A 24211-nucleotide genomic window follows, 5' to 3' on the forward strand; every position below is an offset into this window, starting at 1 on the left:
GGCATGGTATTCTCAGGACAGTAATAAAATGTACCCCAACAATGTCATACTTATTTTTCCATATATTAATATAATTCATTTTTTAGTTGTTTTACAGCATTTGAAACCATGGAGTCACTTCTGAGAGGCTTTTTTTTCTATAATAAAATGTTGCCACATGGATGAACTGGCCTTATGTTTTAGGAAATCAGAGCCTTATTACATGTGCGAGCTAAAAGCATAAATACATTCTTTGAGTGAGACTCTGCATTCTATTAAATCTTATGTAAGGTTATTAACATAAGACAGAAATATGATGCAACCATTTGGCCAATGTTGCCATCAGTTTTATTAACTTATGATGAACTAATATTGATTCCAGGCTTTTCCGAATTCCTATCTTGTGCAGTTCATACATGTACTATTGATAATACAAAACTATATCTTATAATTAGTATATATTAGGTGAAAGCATTATATACATGTAAAGAATCTCGCACTGACAAACTCTATTTACACCCAAATCAGTCCAATTTTGTCTTTAGCTTGGCAGCTTTCAAGAATCTGAAAAAGAAATAACATTTAGTCCCCATTAAATAAACTACACCAATGATTGGCCCCTCTCTAGGCCATAAGCAGCTAGGTTACTTATTGCTCTTCTTTTCAGTGGTTGTATCAATATATAACATAGGGGAAGATGTATCAAACTTTATAAAAAGGACAGTTGGATACGTTTCTCATAGCTACAAATTAACTCCTAACTATCATTTTATAGAATGTACATGATAAATTTGGCTAAAAGCTGATTGGCCAGGACAACTTCTCAATGTATCCTCTTTAGATTATTTGATACATATACCCAGTAGAACTTTAGATTTATTAGGATCCTTTCTTCAGCCAGATATTATAGCTATTGTCTTTCTGCAGATTCCTTTGCCCACCGAAATTGTCTTTCTCTGCATCCAAATTCATTCTACGTCCCCCAGCGATAACCATTGGGATGCATGCTCAGTGCTACTCGGATGCATGCACAGGCTAAAAACATCAGTCGCTTGCGACCAAAATCGACACTGCATTCACCTCTGAATCAGGCCCTATATTTCATGTAACTATTGCGCTTTTAGAGTCCAACAAAGATACACAAGGTAGATTTTTGATTCTGTAGCTAAATTAAATAACCTTTGCTGTACATTTGTTAATCTTTATGCTCAGAATCAATATCAATTTTATTCACCAGGTAATTCTTCGCTTTTAGGGTAAGGAAGGATGAAGTGATTAAGGCCAAGAACTTTAACATGTAAACTTGTAGCAGGTGTTACAGTTCATCCCTTGAGGTTCCTCCCACTTGCAAGTCAAACACATAAAATGTCAGAGCCATGAAAACCCTTTTAGGTCCCTTCTTTTGCAGGACACCAAAAGAGTCAAGGAACTTACCACCTGGGAATATGAGTTATGTTCCAATGTTCATAACTCTTTTTAAAAAAATAGAAATAACTCTTTTTTTTTACAGAGAATTAACTCTTTTCTTAGGTACACTTTGATACATATGATTTTATAAAATAAATTGAGACATCATTTTTATTAACACATCTAAGACAAAAGGAGACATGGGAGTTCTGTGATTGTATTGTCACTAATCCCAAACACAATAATATACTGTATATATTTATTTATGTTTTGTTCTTGATGAAAAAACCATAAAATGAGTTCTGAAATAAAGAATTACACAGCGTGTGGTAACCAGAGGGCACCAGGCACAAGTATACACCTCTACTGCCTTGGAGTGCTGACTCTATCATTTGTACAAATATAAATAGATTTATCTTATTTAAAATATCTTATGACCAAAATATCCAGATCCTGGTTTGTAATCATAAGTCAAATGATAAAATACTGTATTATTACCCAGGATCAAATACAAGTATATTGTAAAATAGGGTATTCACTAATAGAATATATAATATAATAGTACCATCTATTATCTATACAGGATTTCAACATGAGAAGATTCTTTAATTATTAACATAAATTGTTTTATATGGTATAACCTAAAATAAATAAATAAATTCTTTGTCATAAATTGACATGGATTGTCTCACATTCAGTAAGTAGAACTGTCAAGTTAGAACCGGAGTTGAGTTTAAATACCATCTGTCATCTCTTTTCAGGTAAATTAATGCTATCTTCCATAAATGATGCTTTTCATTGCAAGAATAGTCTGTATTGAAAGTTTGTTTTGCAATTTGGGGACAGCAACTTCCCCCACCATTAATTAGCTTGTGAAACAAACTGCTCAAACATTCTCTCCCCCTATACCAGCTGACCCAGCATCTCCTGCATAGGAGAATCATTTGAAAGCATGCAAAGGCTTTGCCTGCTACCTTAGCCTGCATCTAAAGCATGTCATCTGAAGCATGAAGTTAGAATCGGACTTTGAACTACATTCTAACCCAAAATGGAACAGTTTCTCAAACACTGTAGCTCAGGAATGCTACTACTCAACCTTCAATCCAAACCCCCTGAGACTGGGTTTGAGGGCAGTCTCATGCTGCAGCCCAATTACACTCAACAAACTTCTGGATGCAACAAGATCTCACACTCGAACGAGGGAAACGCTAGGTGCAGTCATGTTCCCAGTTGCAGTTTACACCATTATTTTTAATTTCTGATTAACTTTAACATAGTTTTTACCTTATGTATATCACATACTATGTTTTTTTCTGCCCTCTTCAGGGATCCTTGCTCACTTTCTCCTTCAGACATTACCTGTTAAGGATAAGGTGGATATGTACCTGCGTACTGAGAACGGTGATTCTATTGTAATTAGCAAGCTGTGGTATATATGATAGCTGAGCCAATCACCAAATGTATAACAATATTAACGTAATATACTGCGCTCAGGTTAGGAGTGATGTACGTCATACCATGTATTCATAGAGGAACAAATAACCCAAATCGCATTGCGTATTATACCTAGCTAGTGTGTACCATACCAAGTAATGCAATAGTTATGATGTCAACATCAAAAAAGATATGAAAATGGTTAAATTGAGTGGAAACACAGTGATGATCCCATGTAATCAATGTCCACAATATTGCCAATGCTAGTAGCAAAACAAGCTGTTAGAAGTGAAATCTAATTTCTCAATATTGACAGTAAGACTAATAGCATGTGGTCACTAAAAGAGAAAAGTTTACTAATACATATATTAAAGTAACAGGTACCATGAATGTAAAGACACAAACAGGTTATTATACAGTAGGATTCAATAGGTATCTTTAGTAACAGCAGTACTTGCCAGTCAATATGACAAGATAAGTGTCATACTAGTTAATAGGTCATAGGTAGCTGTAGAACTTGCGGCTGATGATATGATAACATAAGTATTATGCAAAACCCATGGGTGGGGGACCTCTGTCCTGAGGAATGAAAACATGTATATATAGAGATAACAGAACCAACAGTGTCCCGCTGGTGCTAAAAAAATGTCCAAATAGCACAAGAAAATCTATATTAATAGCCCGGGATGGGGTCTTGAGGAAAGGAGTATGGCCCTGACCAATAGGTGGGGGTTATCTCTTGACCGAGCATTCCTACTCCTGGCAAATATGCCGGCAGTACACCTGAATGAACAGGTGACTACTGGCAATGCGCGCTGGAGTGGATGCTGCCATCTGGGGAGGGGATGTTATGGCTAGGGCTTGCTCGAAACATTCGCTGTGTACCACCTCCTTAAAAGAGACTTACCTCCCTGTGCCTCGATGCGCACTGTTCTTTCCTTTTGCCAGCTGTGCAATCCTTTGGAGAGTGTTGCTCCTTCTCAAACGGGGGCTTCTTAGATAGGTCATGTGACCGTGGCTGGCCTGTAGTGCATTCCATCGGCGTGTGATCTGTCAGGGACTTCCGGGTTGGGTCACATGGACACGACTCATCTTGTAATTGTCACAGTAATAGTGGAAAATATGCTGTAGTAATCTTGGAGGGAATCTTTGTTGGGTATAGGTCTATGTAATGAGTTATCCAACATGTTTCAGCCCTTCAGGCCTTTTTCTAGGAGTCAGTGCAGCTAATGTAAGCTACTGAGAATATAATGGAAGGCTTCTCTTCACCGATTGGTGTTATGCAAATTAGGTATGTTGTGATAGGTCTTCTTGTCCATGCATCCTCATTGGTGGGTTTGCAAGTCTGTGTTTCAAACTACAGCATCTCAAACCTTAATACATAACTACATATATCTAATATTATTTGCAAAGCACAAATGAATGCAAATGTTTATACTTGCTAGACAAATGAAAAATAAATAAAAAATAAGATTTAAGTATTAACATCTTAACTGACTAATTTTTTTTCCAAAAACCGCTCCGAAATTGTCAGGTTTTTTTATAATTGAATTAGGTCAAGAACATCTTTTTAAAACTATTCCAACGCATTTTTTTTTTAAACACCATATATCATAAAAATAAACATTTTTATGGTATAATGTAGTGATAGCCATTGACAGCTGTAACATCGGTGGCCGGGCACACTCAAACTATACACATATACAGTATATATACAGTATATATGCATATATATGGGTATATATATACAAACATACAGTATATGTATATAAACGTGTGTGTGTGTATATATATATATATATATATATGTATATGTGTATGTATATATACACACACATATATATAATATACAGTATATACATACATGCATATGTATATACACATGTACACATATATATATATATATATATATACATATATACAGACACACACTCACTCACTACCACTGTCTGATCACTGCTCCGAGGGGGAGACATGGAGCACTCACCCAGTCACTGACAGCTGCGCCGGGAGGAGAAGGGGGAGGTCGCTGGGCTCAAAGTGGCAGCCGCCGCTGGGCCGGAAAGGGAAGGTGGGCAGACATCAGCAGCAGCAGCCGCCAGGCCCGGAGGAGCTGGACACAGAGCGGCAGCTGCCGCCGGTCACCCAGCAGCTGCCGACGGGAAGAGGAGGTAAGTAAACTTCAGCAGCCGCTGCCGCAGATGCCGCGCCTGTAGGATGGGGTAAAGGGTGGGCCAGAGCGGGGAGTCCCTTCAGTGCCAGAAGAAGAGGGTAAGCAGGCTCGGGGACATTACTACAGTGCCAGGGGAAGGGGACCCAGCCGCGCAGGGAGGATATCCGCTCGGGGAGTCCCTTCAGCACCAGAAGAAGAGGGCAGGCAGGCCCGGGGACACAACTACAGTGCCGGAGGAAGGGAACCCAGCCACGCAGGGAGGAGAGCTGCTCAGGGACTCAGTGCAGTGCCAGAAGAGGGTGGCCCGGCTCTGGGAAACTGAAGCGCTGTGGGAAAGGGAGCAGATAAAGTGGCGCCAGTTGCCAGGGGAAATGTCATGCAGGCTGCCCGATCACAGCTGGCCAGAGAGATTGGGATACACTGGAGCCGTGCGGGAGGGGGGTGCCGCCGGATGCCCGATCACTGTGGCCAGCAGTGATCAGGACAAACTGGCAGGGCAGCTGCTGTTGCAGAGGGACCAGCAGGTCCCTCTGATGTAGGCAGCCACAAGAAGATTAGCTTCCCGCAGCCACCCAGTGGGCATCTCTGACTGGTCGTATCATATACGACCATGTCAGTTAAACCTTAGTCTGGTATGGTCATATCAGATACGACTGTGCCAGGCAAGTGGTTAATAAGAATAATAAATAAAAATAAAATTTAAATTAAAACAAAATTAAAATAAAAATAGAGAAAAAATTATGATACTATATGAGAAATAAACAAAAAAAATTATAAGTAATGAATCTAAAATCTTATAGTGATCTGTCAATGTATAATGATGATTATAGTCACCTAGGTTGATTGTCGTCTAGTGTGGTCATAATATAATCTTATCACGTCATATTGGGCGGGGTATTGGTCAATTTAGTGGTGTATCTGGGAAGATCCTGATGTTCTATAACATGTTCTACAGAGCAGACCTATAGATGATGGGTTATGCATACTAATTATTTTTTGCAGATTATGGATTTTACTTCATTGTCCAAATTATGCCCTCTTGCTGAAAATGTTTTTAGTTTGCACATTCATTTTAGTTCTCTCATGTTAATCATATGGTTGAAGTCACTACCTCTCCAGTTAGGCATGACCTCCTCTAATCCCAGAAATGTGAGTGATTTAGGGTCACTGTTGTGGTAGATCTTGGTTGGAGAGATTGTGTTCTTCTATTCCTCTCTTTATGTTCCTAATGTGCTCACTAACACGTACTTTCAGGGGCCTTGTGGCTCTCCCTATGTATTGTGTGCGGCACCCACATTCTAACATGTAAAGCACTCCCTTGCTGTTACATGTTATCCTGCTTTGGTTGGGTATTCTTTCCCTGTGATGTTTGATTTAAATGAAGTGGTGGGCTTAGTTGATCTATATCAAAAATTGACACAGCCTAAACATGTGCCGCAGTGATAAAACCTTGTATTGGGGTTGCCACTATCAATGGTGGTCTGTCTTAATTTCTTGGGTGGAATATGGTTGTGGACTACCTTGCATCTAACATCAGGTGCTTTCCTATAAATTACTTTAGGGTTGAGTGGTAAGTAGTCTGTCAGTGTATCATCTCCTAGTAGGATTGGCCATCATTTGTTTAGGATCTGTCATATCTCTTTTGCTTGTCTAGAATATTGCGTTATGAAAACAGTACATCTTCTTTTGTCTTTTGGTGTTTTTCAATCTTGTAATCAAGAAGGTAAGTTCTTGTGTGGCATTCGATCTTTTCAAATGCTTGTTCTACTATGGTTCTGTCATATTGTTTCTCAAGGAACTGTGTAGCCAGTTCCTGCCCTTCATTTCTGTAATCATCTATTTGTGAACAATTTCTTCGCAATCTCAGAAATTGTTCTTTGGGGATTGTATTGAGCCAGCTGGGGTGGTGCTAGCTGCTCAACAGAATAAAACGATTCACATTTACTGCTTTCCTTTAAGTATTTGTGTGTATCTTGCCCTCTTCTCTGAATATATTGAGATCTAAAAATTCAACTCTGGTTTTGCTGTAGTTAGCAGTAAATTGTAGGTGATTATCGTTATTGTTAATGTTGGTGAGAAAGTCTGTCAGAGCTTTCTCCTCTCCCCACCAGATGAAGAATACATCATTATGTACCTCTTCCAGAGTATGAGATTTGCCCCAAGCTCAACTTGACCCCAGATGTTCAGGTCTTCCCATCAACTCATAAATAAGTTGGCATAGCTTGGGGCAAATCTCATACCCATTGCAGTGCTTTTGGTCTGTAAGTAAAACTGATCATTAAAACCACACATAATTGTGTTTCAGTATAAAACTGATACTGTTGATAATGAATTCATGTTGTGTCTCTGTCATGGAATCATCTTTATCTAAATGATATTTGATACTTAAAATTCCCTGTGTATGGTCTATGACTGAATACTGTGATGTAATGTCCATAGTGACCAACCATAATATTGAGAATCTAAGTGGTGTCTTTCAGATATGCAGTTTGTTTGAGGATGTAAGTTTGTAACACTGTATCTAGATATTCTGAAAGATTGTAGGTGAGAGATCCTATACCCGATATTATTGGTCTCCCTGGTGGTCTGACTAGGTTTATATGTACTTTAGGCAAGTAATAGAAGACTGGAATTATAGGGTGCTGTGTCTCAATGAACTTGTATTTCTGACTCATCAGTACCCATGTTCGAATTCCTCTTTGTCGGTGGATGTTTAATTTTTTTGCAAAAGAACTGGTGGGATCATTATTCAAAATCTTGTATGTAGTCTTGTCTCCCAAAAGCTGCTGCGCCTCTTCTATGTAGTCAGACTTCAAAATAACAACGCTACCTCCTTTGTGTGCTGGTTTTATGATTATCCTGTAGTTCTTGTAATGTCAGCCTTTATTTTTTTGTTAAGTTGTTATGTTTGCTGTTATGGATCTGGATGTTCTCTATGTCTGTTTCGACTAACTTAGTGAATGTCTCTGTGTGCACCTTTCATATGGCTGGGGTAAAATTTTGGAATGCGGCCTCAGGTTCATTAACTTTTTGGAATTGTTTGTATTTGTATTCCTTACCTCTGCTGGTGTTGTTGTGGCAACATATTTTTTAAGCTTAAGCTTCCTAGTAAACTTGTGTAGGTCAAGATAGGTCTGGAATGTATTCATATTGTTTGCTGGAGCATACTTCAGACCTTTGTCTAGTAACTTGAGGTGATCATTTGACAACACTACTCAAATTAAATATGCCTTGTCTGTAGTGGGTTTTGTTGGTGCTATACGCTTGCCTTTTCCTCCCCCCCCTGCATCCCCTTCTTGTGAGTCTAATTTTCTTTTGCCTATTTTCAGATTTGTGTTTTGTATTACTAGAAGTGTTTTGTGGAGAAGCTCTTCTAAAAAACCTGCTGGTTGGGAAACATTCTTGTGTGTTAATTACCTCTGGTGTCGTGTCAGGTCTGTCTGTCTTTGAGTCGGTTGACTTTGTAATATTGATATCACTATTTGTCTAATCTATGTCTAATGACAGTCTGGCTAATTGTTCATACTGGGAGTTCTCTTCCACTACATGTATTGAAAAAGATGCCTCTAGGTATAATACACAACACGATTTGGGTTATTTGTTCCTCTATGAATACATGGTACGACGTACATCACTCCTAAGATTAGCGCAGTATATTATGTTAATATTGCTATTACCTGTTAAGGACCTCATTAGCATGCTGACACTGTAGGACAGCTTATTTATGAGTATGTCAGAGCTGTCAGTCATACTTTGGTTCGGGACTGCCTTCTCCCAGAACAGACAGCATGCCCTGCACTCATGAGAAGTTAAATGTATGTCCAACTCTTATGCACAAATGCACTTTTCCACACTGCCTATTTATTATAAAAGTGTATACATCTTGGTTTTTAAGCTGACTTAGATGTTCCTGTACATTGCACCTCCCAACTCGTAAAGAAGCAGTGAATAGGTATAGGGCATTCTAGCATAGCCTGAGTACAGTAAGGGTATTGCACACATGTTGTCCTATGTAGTGGGGTAAAGGGGGGTGGGGGGTGCAGCAGATAGAGGGCTGGGCCAGCCAGAGTGGGGGCAGGACCAAACGCAGGGCAGGGACTGAGGTGATTCGCATATGCCAGGTCAATTAAACAACTAATTATAAATAATGCTCTAAAAAAAATGTGCATGGATGCAGCTTTCCATCAGTATCACAACTCTGACATAATACTGCCCCAGCTCCTAACATTGAGGTGCCTGCCTCTACAATAAATGCCAATTGAAAGCTGCTAGGTCACCTGGTGTCACAGTACTGGGAAATTGCCTAACACAATCATTCACTTCACTACTTATTCAAGCAGCGGTGTGCAGCTGAGGCTGCTGCGTGTGTACTCACACTGTCAGGTCAGTCAGGTGTGGCCAGCCAGGCAAAGAGGGTGGACCAGCTGGGCAAAGGTGGCAGGCCATCCTGGCAGGCTTAACCAGTAAAAACTTGTGCGGCAAGGAAGTAATTTAAGACTGACAGCTGTAGGCTCGCAGCCCGCAGCTGCCAGTTTCTGAGGCCAGGCAAAGTGGGTGGACGGAGGTGGAACAGTTCCGCTTCCAATTAGAACTAATAGTTTGCAAGGAAAGATTTATTCACTTCTTATATGACAAGTAACTTAAATTTTATGCCAAATGGACCCAATGGTACATTGTAGAGAATTGAGCAAGGTTGTTGCCTGGTGAGGATACCGTTTCTACCTTGACCTCTCTTTTGCAAAGGTCCACTGTATGTGGTTGAAGCTGTCTCTGGAACATCTTTGAGGACACAGGTCCTGTATCTATATTTATTCATTGTTGAAACACGTTTTAATGGTAGATGTGATATGTAACTGTCCTCCCTCCCTTCTCCCACTCCTCTCCCCCCAACTTATCTTGTTTTATATAGAAAACCCACTGTGAAAACAATTCTTACAATATATCATATGTCAATGTTGCCTCAATATGGGTGGAATGCATGATACAACAGAAATTGACATGCGATGCATCACGCCACCCTACGCATGCATATCGGTGTTAAGTAACTAACCAGTATGCATGAAGTGAATCACAAAGGATAACTCGCTCAGTAAGAGCTATCCTTTGCAAGGGGGGACTCCCAGGTCTATGACCCAGAAGTCCCTCTGGTGTCTGGCCACAGGGGGTCCTTAGATCCCTCTGACATCTCTTTGCTATTAGAAGCCCATAGGCTTCTATAGGGTAGTGTCATCTGAAGATGGCATTTCCTACCACATTCAAGTGCATTCCAGGGCATGGTGCATATGAGAAAAGTAGTCAAAGCCCTGAAAACACATTTTTGGGGTTTTGACCAAATTTTTAGCTTTGCTGCATCCCGTCTAATATATAATATATATAAAAAAACTGTTAGACTACAACTACAGACATTTTGGAGTCTATCCAAGCAGCTTAATTCTGATTGGTAAGTGATAAGCCATTCTGGTTGTCTATATTCATATAAATCATGTCAAAAAGCACAGCAATCTTGATGCAATATCCAGGCAAATGGTGAGATTTCCCATCAAAGCTTATCACTATAAATACATTGCCATGTAGAGCTGGCCCTAGGCATAGGCATTCCAGACAAATGCCTAGGGCATTTGGAATGCATTAGGGGCATCCCATGGCTCAGCAACTGTGGCAGGGGCCGCAGAACTATCAGCAGTGCAGCTGGTGCATTGCACCAGGGCCTGCGATTATAAAGACAGTACTATAAATGAGTCAAACTGATTGACTAGATTTGACTGCCCGAGACTCAGCCCCTTCCCCGAGTCCCCACTTCCTCCTCTCTGTCTATTCTTCATGTACCCTACCTTTCCCTGACTGAGACCCCACCCCTAACCCCTAGACCCCACCCCTTCCTCTCCAGTCTAGCCCTCTGTCACAGTTTATCCTCTTCTTTCCTGGCCTTGGAGCCCAGCATGGATCCTCTTCCTGGACAGGTATGTGCCAGTGTCATCTAGGGGGGTGGTATCAATATGCAATGGGGAGGGGGTTTGGAATGTGTTTTACTACTGTCTGTGGTGGGGTGGTGTATTAATGTAATGTGTGTGTGTGGGAGGGTGGGTGTATTAACTTTATAGGTATGTGTGTGTGAGGGGCACTATTTATATTATCTGCGTTACAACTTATATGTGGGTCACAGATATATGGTGCTCATTGCAACACTCTGCATTATATGTTGCTCACTGCAATACTCTATATTATATTGGACTCACTTAGATGCTTTGTGCATTATTTGGCACCTCTGCATTAAATGGCACTCACTGCAACGTTCACTGCAATGCTCTTTGCATTATATGGCGCCTCTGCATTATATGGCCCTCACTACGACGCACTCTGCATTATATGGCACTACAAATACCCTATGTGCTATGAGGCCATGCCCCTTCTCCATGAGTCCACGCCTATTTTTCGACTAAGCACCTACGGTTCGCGCAGATAGACCATTGCTTGCAATCAGCACTGGACTCACTACTCACTAGTTCTGCCACTGGACTGTGGCAAGTAAATTGGCCATAGGGCAATCTAAGCATAAACCACCCAGCACTCACCAAGTGCAGCAGGGATGGTCCAGGAGCTGGAAAAACAAGCAGCGGTGGATGCAACTGCCTCTCTGGCCCTGAAGAGAGTGAGTCTAAGGGCCCCATTTATTAATGAAGCTAAACATTTTTTGTTTAGTACCGCAGGGATACAAATGAATATATCACTGGTGTTTATCAATACTTACCCCTTTGGTGAAGTCCTCCTCAATAGCAAGGGCCTTCACTCAGCTGCTGGCAGCCTAATGCTGCCAGTGATGGGCTTCTGTGTAATGCGCAATGGTCCATCTATGAATCTGCATGGCATTTATCCTGGTGGGGTCCCGGCAGTGCCAGGTATTGCTGAAGCCGAAGAGGCAGGGCTGGGTCCCCATTGCTGGCAATGGGAACCACATCACTCTCGCCATCTAAAGATGGTGAGAAAGATGCTATGATAAACATCGGTAATCTTAGAATATCACTGTTTGTTAATTACAGAAAGTTGATAAATGGGGCCCTAAGTAAGTCAGCTGAGCTCTCAGCTGGTAGAGGGGTGCTTCTGGATGACTGAGAGGTGCTGACTGTGCTGGGAAAGGGGTGCATAGAAGCCAGCCTGGCCAGGGGTGCTGACTGTGCTGGATGACTGAGGGGTGCTGTGATGGCATGGGTGCTGTGTTGATTGAGGGTTGCTAATTCTGCTGGATAAGGGGTGCATAATGAGGCATGGGGTGCTGTGCTGGATAAGAGGTGTTGTTTTGAATGAGGGTACTGGATGAGGCCAGGGGTGCTGTGTTGATTGAGGGTTGCTAATTCTGCTGGATAAGTGGTGCATAATGAGGCATGGGGTGCTGTGCTGGATAAGAGGTGTTGTTTTGGATGAGGGTACTGGATGAGGCCAGGGGTGCTGTGCTGAGAGGGAGAGGGATGCTGTTCTGAGAAGCTGGCAGTGAAAGGGTCAATATGTTGTGCTGTGAGGTGGGTAGTAACTGGATCATTGTGTGTGCTCTGTGTGTGTGTGTGCGTGTGTGTGTACATGTAGCTATATATCTATCTATCAAGAGAGATGTAATTGATATCTCAAAGTGGAGGCAAATGAATCACAATTATGTGTCCTCTGCCAGACTCCTAACGAAAAAAAGAAGAGAAAGAAAGAAAAGGAAGGAACATCTAAGATGTAAGTGAAAATTAAGTATCATGTGTGAAGAGGTGGGGGAGAGTTTCTGAAGAGTGTAGTGTGATTGGATTATCTGCCAGGAGGCATCAGACAAAATCTTGCCTAGGGCACCAAATTGGTTAGAGTCAGTTCTGTTGCCACTACATATATGACGCCTTCATTTTGGTGTTTGGCTTGTGGACTTGAGTTCGAGACATGAGCTATGGGAGACTCTGTTCGCCAACATTGCCTTATCTAACTTCTACATGCAAACAATGCCTAGGCACAGGGAAAGCCTAGTTGTATTCTCTGGGCTGGCCCTGTCATTGGAACCAATGGTGCCTATAATGTAGAATTATGCCAGGTTATTGAATGCTTACGTATCACCAGCTTCTAGCGTTCATACATGCTATTGAGGCTTTTCTGTGTACCACACCTTCAAATTGTTCCTCAACATGAGTACCGATTATCCTCAGTCCCTATCTTCCCTGCATTTATGACATTACCCTGTATGTGTTGAATAAAAATACCTTATTTCCTGTAATCACTAATACTGTCATTTATGAAGTTCCAAAGTTCTGTCTCTGGCCTAACTACCTGGTTTACCAGAACCTTTGCTCCTGACCTGACCACTATTACAGTCTGCTCCCAGGTATTAATTCTTTGTATTACTTTGAGCTCCAGACTATATATTTTACTGAGAGGTTTTGGTGCAAATTTCCTAACACTAACTTAATTGTGAAAAATTACAATTCACTATTGATAACCAGCACTGCTTCTTTCCCATTAACTGCTCTTTTAAAATCTTCCATGACTTGAGCCACTACCTGGCTCAAGTCAAGATTAGGTGGAGAAGGTGAAGATTTAAAACCAATGACTCATTTGAAGGAAGTGGCACTGGTGAGCTACAGTGGTATAATTAAAAAGTATCAAATGAATACAGGAACTTTATTCATTTTTAAAAAAAGAGTAAGATTTGTATTTAAAAAAACATGTTATGTTATATATTCTATCTTAATGCAGCTGAACAGTTATTTTCTATAGTAAAAAATATTTATTATTATTATTATTATTATTATTATTAATGATAATAATAATAATAATATATTAAAATATAAACATATCCTTAGCTAGATACAAATTAATATAATTTCTTTCTGTCTTGTACTCCTATCATAGGGCTGCTATTTTCAAGTTTTTAGAGCATAATTTTTTCTGCTGCCAGTGATTACTTTGACTTCCCCCTAGATCCCGGTTCCATGAAACAGCAAGTGCCTTTACCCATTGTGGGGATGTGACTCCGTGTCCTGCTGAGTACACTTTACTGTAGGGGAGGGAGTACGCAGCTCCAAAGCACTCCCTCCCCTAAAGCAGATGATGCTCTAAAAACTTGAAAATAGCAGCCCTATGATTTTTTCCTGGTGTGCTGGGACAGCTTGAACCATATAGGATAACAAACTCTATTTTACAATTTACAGTATATTCCATATGGGCTATACCATATTTAGATAGGAATTATTTGTTTCAAAAAGGATTTTTATTAGATATGTGCCATCAGTGTGGAAATTTATTATAAAGAGCCATGCTATATGGGCCTTTATTATCCATACATGTGTTTCCTATTGAGAATGTAAAGTGGTTTTATTATTCTTTATTAGAGCCTATCTATGTTAATATATATATATATATATATATATATATAAATTATCAGGGTAGTAGGGAGGATGGTGCGGCCGGTGCCTCCGCACAGGGTGGAATCCTCCAAGGTCACCGGCCACACACTTTCCGGCTCTGGAGGTCTGCAGGAACAGACCTCCTGCAGTGCTGCACAGCGCACCAACAACACTGATGAAGGTCCCCGCCCTCCACCCATCCCCTGGAGGAAAAGTTATGTGCTCAGGGGGAGGAGGGGAGCGAGAGGGGCGGCAGTGCTGCACAGGGTGCACTGCCGTCCTGATACGGCGCTGATATATATACAGTATATATATATTTGATTAAACTACGATATTTAAAATTTTGTATTCATAAGCGCCTTTTATAATATAATTTATTTTATTATCTTCATCTACATCTGGTGATTTCAGAGGCACTATATACAGGAGCTGCTTGAGTGCATAAGGAGTTCATCATATCTTACTTTTAATTTATATTACTTTTATATAATATTTATTGGATTTTTTAGCACCTGAATTAGTTCTTTTAGAATGGGATAAATGTGAAGTGATTATACAAAGGAGCACCTTGCATTGTTGTAAGTGAGGACTTTGGGGCTAATTCAGGAGTGCGCACAAGTGCACTGCTGAATGCAGATTCCCGATTATTGGGAATCTGCGTATGCGCAGGACCCATTCTGCGAGTTTGCAGAATAAGTCCTGCTAACACGCATGCTAGCCCTTGAATGCCTCTGCCTGATTGACAGACAGAAGCATTTAGGGGGCGGCGTGGGGCTGGGGCGGGACGCATTTGCATTTCTTGCTGAATCAGGGCCTTTGTAGTTAAAACAATACAGAAGCCCCTCAGATTCTGCTATGAGATAAGAGGGGTTTCCATATTTATACTTTGCAGGGCCAATGTGCAGCTTTTGTTTTACAATCATACAAAAATCACTACTATTTATCAAATCTCTGTGAAATGTCAGACAATTGGGTAGTCAGACTGGTGCCTTTAAAATGATCCATGGGGAGATGTATCAAACATTGCAAATAAATTGTGATAATCTTCCCCCACATTATAATTGCATGCATACCAGCATTTATGATATGCAGAAAAACTTCTTGGCAGGATGGCTCTATATTGGAAGAGCTGCCTACCAAGAAGGCTTTCCCGCATCTGAGTTTATGACTTGGGCTCCAAATGCATATGTGCAAGCCACAAGTAAAAATCCTTCAGCTCCTGCTCCATGGATTTTTGTGTAAATGAGCCCATAGGCTTCTAATGATGGCATCAGCTAGTAAGTTGCGCTTTCCAGAGCTTGATGCAAATGGCCAAATTGCCCCCTTATAGAATTTTATAGGGCTTTCTGTGCTGTGGGACCTCAGCAGATATATAACCTTTTAATACACATGTGGCTCCATATGTACTAATGCGGTAAATCTCCATATTTTATTATTTGCTTCATCCTGCTATAAAAAAATAGTACACCTTTGTTGTGATTACTTCAGGAAACAGCAGAAAGTGTTCTGTCATCTCCCCTCCAGACCCTCTTGGTAGGGACACATATCCAGGATCGCTTGCTGGCTTATTAAACTCACTATTCCTATTTTGAAAGGCGCAATTTTCAGGCAGTAAGAATTCAGCCATTTCACATAGACTTCTCTCTTTTCTGTGGTGGAAGTTCACAGTACAAATCTCCCACTTGAAGTCTTAGGCAGGAATCTCTGTGCACATTAGGCCAGTTGTGGCTGGCATCTCATTGGTCTTACGGAACTTCCATAGGCCAATAGTGTGTTAGTGATTGAATGATACGGTTGCACAGGTGGCCTTTATCCCCATCAGATACTACTTGGCTGGATGAATGCTGGCCAAAAAGCTCTTAATAGAAATCCAGCACATGCTGCCCTGGCACCTAGGCCATCCCACCCCTGGTGACACACTAATCACCTGCACTCTTTTTTTTAATTCACTAATATATTAGGATTGCAGAACTGACTGTGTTAGTACAGAAAATGCCTCATATGTCACCTCTAGTCCGCTCAGATCAGATACTGTGCTTTAAAGACAATGATTGCAGGAAGAATAATATGTATCTGGCTTGACAACTTGAGCTTCATCCTACAATCAATCATTGCTGAGTGATTTTGTTTAATATGTTTGCATCTTCTTTGTGGAGCAACTTAGATGCTCCAAGCCACTTGGGTACTCATTAGCTGCACATTCCGACCATTAACGTTAATATATTTCCATTGTTTGCTGCTATTTTTGGCATTTTCTGTACTGTCAGTGAAGCCACGCCTACAGTGATGATCCAGTCTCATCTCAGCCAGGTATAGGGTTGCTACCTCATCCCTTTAATAAGGGACACATATGAATTACACAGATTCTGTGGCTGGCTGACTTCAAGGGGTAAATTTACTAAAGGTAAATTTTGATTAAAAATCAATCTATATCGAAAAATATTGTTGTGTTTCTGGTCAAAATGACACATTTACTTGCAGACAATTTTTTTACTGTATATATAGATTTTTAAGTGTTAGTAAATGTATGATTTAGCCCCTGAAACACAACATTGATGTTGATTGATTTGGATCGATTTTTTAATCAAATAATATCAATTAACATCAACCTTTTCTTAATTTACCCCCAAGTCTCTATTTCACCAGGTCTAAATCAGTCCCATAACCTCTGTAATTCATATGTGTCCCTTTTTAAAGGGATGATCTGGCAATGTAAGACAAAGAGAATCTTGAGGCTTTACATTCGAATATATGACAGACTGGCAGGGATAAGACTTTTTTTAAAAATCACAATTTACGTTTACGTTTCGTACTGACTCTGAATTAGACTTTGAGTATCCAGCAAAAATGCAAATGTAACCAAGGCACCAGACAGATTATTAATCAATTAACAGGGTGTGATAGCAGCATACCTAGGAGAGGTATGACAATCCTCTAAGGAAAAAGATAAATTACAATTCTAGGTGGCACTTATAGACATAATGACACATACCATTTTCAGATAAAAAAACAGAATTTTAATTTAATTAGCACATTAATAACTCTTGGTAGTGGGTCAATAAAAAGCAGCTTGTCACAAACAATAACATAAAACTGCTTATATGAAATACAAAATCATTTAAACGGGTTGGGTACAGGAAGCCGGCACTCAGGATTCCGGTGGTCAGAATCAATCACCATTGGTATGCTAGGTGAAGAAAATCATCCTCTATGTTCCAAGGAGAGTTATTTTAATAAGCACACAACTTAGAAATGTCCACTTAGACCATTGATTGCAGAGACTCCCAGTTCTAGCCAGTCAGTCTCAATGCAGCCGATAGAAATACAATGGCTTCAACAGCAAAGCAAATATAGCCATGGGATTCCTCCCCCCAAAGATAGTGGAGATGGTAGTCCTAGTCCTCTGTGCTGTTATATTTATGACCCTTCAGGACCTGCCGGGACCAGCAGTACAGTGAGGGCAGTAATTCCACAGGCACAGCAGGGGTTCAGGAGCTGTATCCCAAATGCTTACTGGAGATGAACAGCAAGCTCTTCAGGCAGTGAATAGAAGCCAGTATTACATATGATGTTAGCAGCAGTGCTCCGTGAAGCTCCACATCTGAATGCTAAGTTGGGCAAATACAGCACTTCCACAGTGTAGCTGACAGCTGCAAGTACTCCGTACCTTTAATGAGTATCCAGCAGTTTGTTTCCACCTAATGACCACATGGCAAAATGCAGTAGCTGCATAACAGACTGCTGCCACCTAGATTCAACTATGTAGACATGGCATTATGACAGGGCAAGATATGTCATGGTACAGTAGTTCAGTATTAACTATTTGACCTTTAGAGATCCCATGAGAACATTGCCCTAAATATGTGAGAGGGGCTTCAGCTATTTGTGATGGTACAATGTATTTTACATTCATGGTTTATAGCTAAAAAAAATGTAGTATATTGGTTCTAAAAAAAAAACATTATTCATCTGGAGATTGTTCAAACTAACTTACTGTGCTAAGGGATCTATATAGTAGTAGTGAAAAGCTCTGTTTCGGGAAGCACATCAGAAAACAAGGCTTTTCACTGCTTCCTCGCATTTAGAGAAGGGGTGTTACAGGGAAAAGTGTAAGAGTTCTCCATTGGTGCCCCTGCTTAGTGGTCATTGCCAGACAAGTGAGTATTACTGAATCACTACATAATACTACTATATATCAATATATAGTATCAATTTAATCAATATAATGTAATATTTAATGGTACAGTAAATACTACACCAGTAGCCATTTAATTTTATGCATGAATAGAACCCCCAACATTTTTCTAGGCTGGTCACATTCCAATATCGAAGTCAGTGATTTTCCTTACAGTATGCATACAATTTTGGAAGACTTCAAATTTCCAAAATACAATTGGTTTCTTTATAACATCTGGTATTATTATTATTATTATTATTATTATCATTTATTTATATAGCGCCACAAGTGTTCCGCAGCGCCTTACAAAATATATAAACAAATATGTGACCAAAGACTTACAATACAATACAATACAGGACAAGGACATGGATAATAGACATTGCTACATTAGCAACCATAACACCCACATAAGCAGCAGAGCTTAAGCAACTAAGTGTTAGGTGACCTAGTGGTGATTAAGAAGTAGATGAAAGTAAAGTAAGGAGAAGCACAAGAGGGCAGAGGGCCCTGCTTATAAGAGCTTACATTCTAAAGCATGACAAAGAAGGCAATGAAAACTTAAAAAGATGGGCAAATGTGTGATTTCTTTTTTTAATGAACATTTAAAGAAATAATACTAGAAACATATGTTAGTAGGGGTTAATATATACAAACTCCTCCAATAAGCACTTTGAGGTTTATTGGTATCAATGTACCATTTTGGCTGATAAAACACAAGTTTATGTTGTTCTATCTAGTGTATAATGAATTTAAAAAAATATATGTCCTTCTACAGTAGATCAAATTAGGGAATACTCACCTTTTTAATCCGAAACTAGAATGCTGAGAAGATTGTAGAAGGTGGCATAGCGGTAGAAAAACCATGTTTTACTTACATCTACCAAATAAAAGTTTAGAAAATGTTTATTGAACAAGGTTTGCCATTACTTGGAGATCAAGAGATCAATAGAGAATATCTATTAATAACACTGCTTTTTGAAAGCAGGGACTCTGTTATGGTACTCCAGTAGGGCATACTATGCATATTGGGCACTTCTAAGTGGCATAAAATGAACTAGTCACTACTTTGGGGCATAAAATGAACTAGGACACTACTATGGATCATATATTGAGTACTACTATAAGGGATAAAATAAACCTGGGCACCACTATGGTGCATAAAGAACTAGGGCCCTCATTCAGAGCCAGACGCTCTGAGCAGAGCGCTCGCTCTGAATGAGGGCCGTCCTCCATAAAAATGGAGCGTCCTCCTGGACGCTCGTATAGTTGTGGGTCACCACCTACAGCCTATACGAGTGTGCAGGATGATGGTTGTGATGGTCTTGACCATCGCGACCATCGCCAGTGCGACCAGAAGCTTGTGGTCGGGTTTTTTGACCACAAGCCCTGGAGTGATTTTGGCTCTATCAGAGCCAAAATCACTCCCACTGACATCACTAGTGATGTCAGTGGGGCCGGCTTCTGACGGTAGGCGTTCCCTTAGGAACGCCTCCGTCTGGTTGGCACGCCCCCGGCACGCCCACCAAAGGGGGCGTGCTGTCAATCAACATTGACAGCACGCCCCCTTTGATCAGACACAACGAGCGAAGGAAAGTCCTTCGCTCGTCGCGTCTGGTGCATGCGCACGACGGACCTCCCTCCGTCGTGCGCATGCGCAGTGCACACCATCGACCCACTTGCGAGCGGACAGCCGCTTGCGAGTGGGTCTGAATGAGGCCCTAGGGCACTACTGTAGGGCATGAAAGAAAAATGGGCACTACTATGGGACATAAAATTGATTTATTTATATATTGCAGATTTGTTTCTGTTTTAGATTCTACTTAGGACATTGCAGTTTCAAACTATTTTCTGGAGCTGTAAGGTCTATTGTCTTTTTCAAATTAAAATTGTTTTGGTTATTCATATAACAAATGCCATTGAAATGGATTTTTGGATATTATAATATGGGGTAATGACATTGATGAAAGAAGATGATGGTGATATGTGCCCTTGGCTGCCAGTGCAGACCAGTGTTTGAAGCTTCCCAAGCACAAGCATGCCTAAGCAGCTAATGGCTTCTACTTCTTGCTGGGGTTGTTTAGTCCCAAACACTGAAATAATGTTTTTCTAACATTTACGTTAGGCTGCAATTTTCCGGCCACAAATTGTAGTCTACACTGAATAAGAAATTACAACAATTAGGTCCGCTATTTACAAAAATGACAATTTTAGTAACAACACAAAAATATACCAAAAAAGAGTAATGAACACATTAACACATATAAATACATTTACCCAGTATTACAATTATTGCACTAATCCAGAGATTCACAGACTTGGCTCTACAAGTGTTCAGGTTTTATAGATATCAATGGTAGAGCACAGGTGACTTAATTAGTACCCCAGTGAATTTAACTAACCACCTGTGCTCAAGCTTGGATATCTCTAAAACCTGAACTGTTGGGGAACCTTGAGGACTGCATTTGGAAACCTCTGCACTAATCGAAGAGCACCCCACAATGTGATATTAAACCTTGTGGTCACAGATACATAATTGCATTCAATTATTCTAAAGAAGGCCCATAATGTTCACGAAATACACAAAGGGTGGTATCCAATTAGTGCAGTTTTTTTCCCTAGCACAATGGTGAAAACACATAGGTCGGTGAATTTATCATGTATTTTCAGGCAAAATATCCTAATTGTTCATCCGAACAAATAGTATAGGCTGAAAAAAATTGGTGAAAAACAGGGATTATCAGCGAAAAGTCTCTGTTTTTCACCCCAGAAAAAATATTGGGGCTAATTGGATAGCGCCCAAAGCATTAAATATTGAAAATATAATTTAAACAATTCCATTGATGGTAATCTTGTATCCCTGTAAGACTCACATTTTAATTTCAGTTGGAAGTAAAATAGGTGTACAGTACATTACTCAAAAGAAAGTGCTCAGAAAAATATAATATGTTTGCTTATATACAGAGCTATATCCCTCTGTGAGTGTAGCATATGCGCCTGGTTTAGTCCCAGTTATTTGATCATCAATGTGTACTTGCACCAGGCCTCTACTAGCAGCTAATGATACACTTCCTAATAACTTATACTGTATATGCTGATATGCTAGTTTGCATAAACACACACTTACTAATCTGCATGAGAATGTCCCTTCATGTCCTCCTTCCCCCCAATTACATCTCGCTGGTCCTAAAAAGTGGATGTGATCAGAATGCATTTAAATCTGAATTTTTGTATTTTTGTATGCTGATTTCTGAGCATGTGCAGTTAGAATTCCTGGAAGATTATCTGCACAAACAGGCATACTGTACAATCAGCCAGACATCTTCCTCAGAATATCTAATTTCCCAGGTGTGGGGAGCATTGAAGTTATGGCATATTGTGATATCTGGCAGACAACAAGGATGACTACAGCAAAAAGAACACTAATATCCATGCCTAACATTAAAATAGCAGGTTTAGTCTGACATGTGGCCATACGCTCAGTGTCACATTCATACACGAAAAGACACTGATGGTTTTTTTTTATCCTTTCCGTCCACCCTTTTCTTAGTCACAGCCAATCACTTGCAGGTTGCAGGGAGGCAAAACCCCAAGGCCTGATTATTGTGATCTGACCCATGATCTAGCTGCTCCTGTGATTTTGTGTTTATTGGATTCCCTGGACTTTGACCTTAGCTTTCTTTGACAACAATTCTGGCTGGTATTCCCTTAGTTTTCTGACAAAGGTTTTTGCTATCTGTTGCAAACCACCTTGTTTACCTGTGTACGTATTTTCTGTTCTGGACGTGTACCTTGGCTTTGTTAACCTCCCCATGGCTATGCTCCCTCAAAAGTAAAAACAAGTCTTCTCAATGTTGGAATTGGTGCTGATGGCCACACAGGGGGACATTGCAGTGCTGCAAAGGAGGACAATATCTGCCTTAGCCATTGACCCTGGTTAGGTCCCCACTGGGCCCCTCCAAAAACCCTCGGGTAATTAGTACCTGTTCCTCCCCCCTCTCAGTGCCGTGGTAGCTCCATGTGAACACACAGCCTGAGTAGGGTTTCCACAGGACCAGTTTCCTAATAAAAAATCCAGATACTCATAAAAACGTTGCTGGTACTCATCTAATGTTACAAGTTGATACAAGATTTATAGTAGCTTGTATATTATGTACAAGTCTTCAGATGCTTATTATGCAAAATTATTTAATTGGTTTAGTCTTGTGTTTCAAACTATTTATAAGAGTAATATCTTGGCCAGGACTACAATTTTGTGTATCTATTTTCTATTACAGTAATATAAATATGGTATTATTTGTAAGGATACACAATATTTTTTAACAGTTATCAAATTGACAGCAATATTAAATTTTTCCCCCAAAATACATAAGATCTTTGTTTAGCAACCTGTCTTCTTTTACAGCTTTAGGGCAATTTGCTGATCAATTGTAAGATTGATACCTAACTGACTGACATATCATATTTTTTTATATATATTTATAGGTCAACTAACCTGAGAATATGCTATTGTACAGTACTGTATTGATATAAAAAGTTTTTATGCATACATTTCAATTTGGAGTACTGTATGCAGAGTTTATACAGATAGTTTTTCAGAGTTTGTTTTTTATACAGCAACAAGGGACTTTGATGGAGGTGGTTTTAGTGGATCTCAGATTATGTGGTGTGCACTTTTTTGCTGGTTTTAAACTGTTTGATTGTAAGATCCAGTGTGGCCTCAAAATGTTACATTCCTAAAGCTATTTTGTGCTTTTTGAGGCCCATGTGTGTGAGATTGTTTTGTTTTGCTTCTGTAGTCTATAGGGGCCACATATACAATATATAATAGTTAAAGTATAATTTTATTTTATGGATATTTTAAGAAACATTAGAGATTTATCAAAGTTTGGAGAGACATAAAGAGGAGCTGCTAACTGTCATTTATTGAACACAGCCTGTAAAATGACAGGTAGAAGCTGATTGGTTGGCACTTTATCTCTCTCCACATTTTGATAAATCTGCCCCTTTAAAATGTTTTTTCACAAATATGTTGGTAATGATGAATGGGAAAGGTAGAGATTTGGGAAAGGTAATTCTGCTGGCTCTGTCCAACCAAATTTTAGTGGTTCACAAGACCTGAACTTTGATCACATGCTGTAATATTAGCCAGTGAGAATTTAAATGATAACTAAAAAGCAATATTTGCATAGGAGTATATAAAGGTATATACTGTAGCAAACCAAGAATGGTGAAATAAATTGATGCTCTCCATATAAAAATTGCAAAGTGTAATATAGTTTGCTGGCACTATATTAAATGTTAAAAATATAAAGGTTTTATTTAAGCAGTGCACAAAAATCTTACTGTGGTTTACATTTTGTAAGGAATTTTTTTTAATCTTGCTATTTTATCTATTTTACATATTCACTTTGTTATATTTAGAGGTAAAATTTGAAAACATTATTGTTATATATGCTAATTGGTATTTCCATGATATGCACAGCACAGTAATTACATTTTCACTCTTAGATTATTTTTAAGCAAAACTAAATAATATTGTTAAAAAATAATTTTAATATTATTTGTAAATGCAGTTTAAGTGAAGCTTGAAGCATTGACACTGACGAGATGTAATTTTCTACAATCGCCAATAAAAGGATTTCTACCTTTATTATAACTACACATAGCACATAG

Source organism: Taudactylus pleione, unplaced genomic scaffold (assembly GCF_031769625.1).
Source record: "Taudactylus pleione unplaced genomic scaffold, aTauple2 ptg000202l, whole genome shotgun sequence".
Classification (NCBI taxonomy): Eukaryota; Metazoa; Chordata; class Amphibia; order Anura; family Myobatrachidae; genus Taudactylus; species Taudactylus pleione.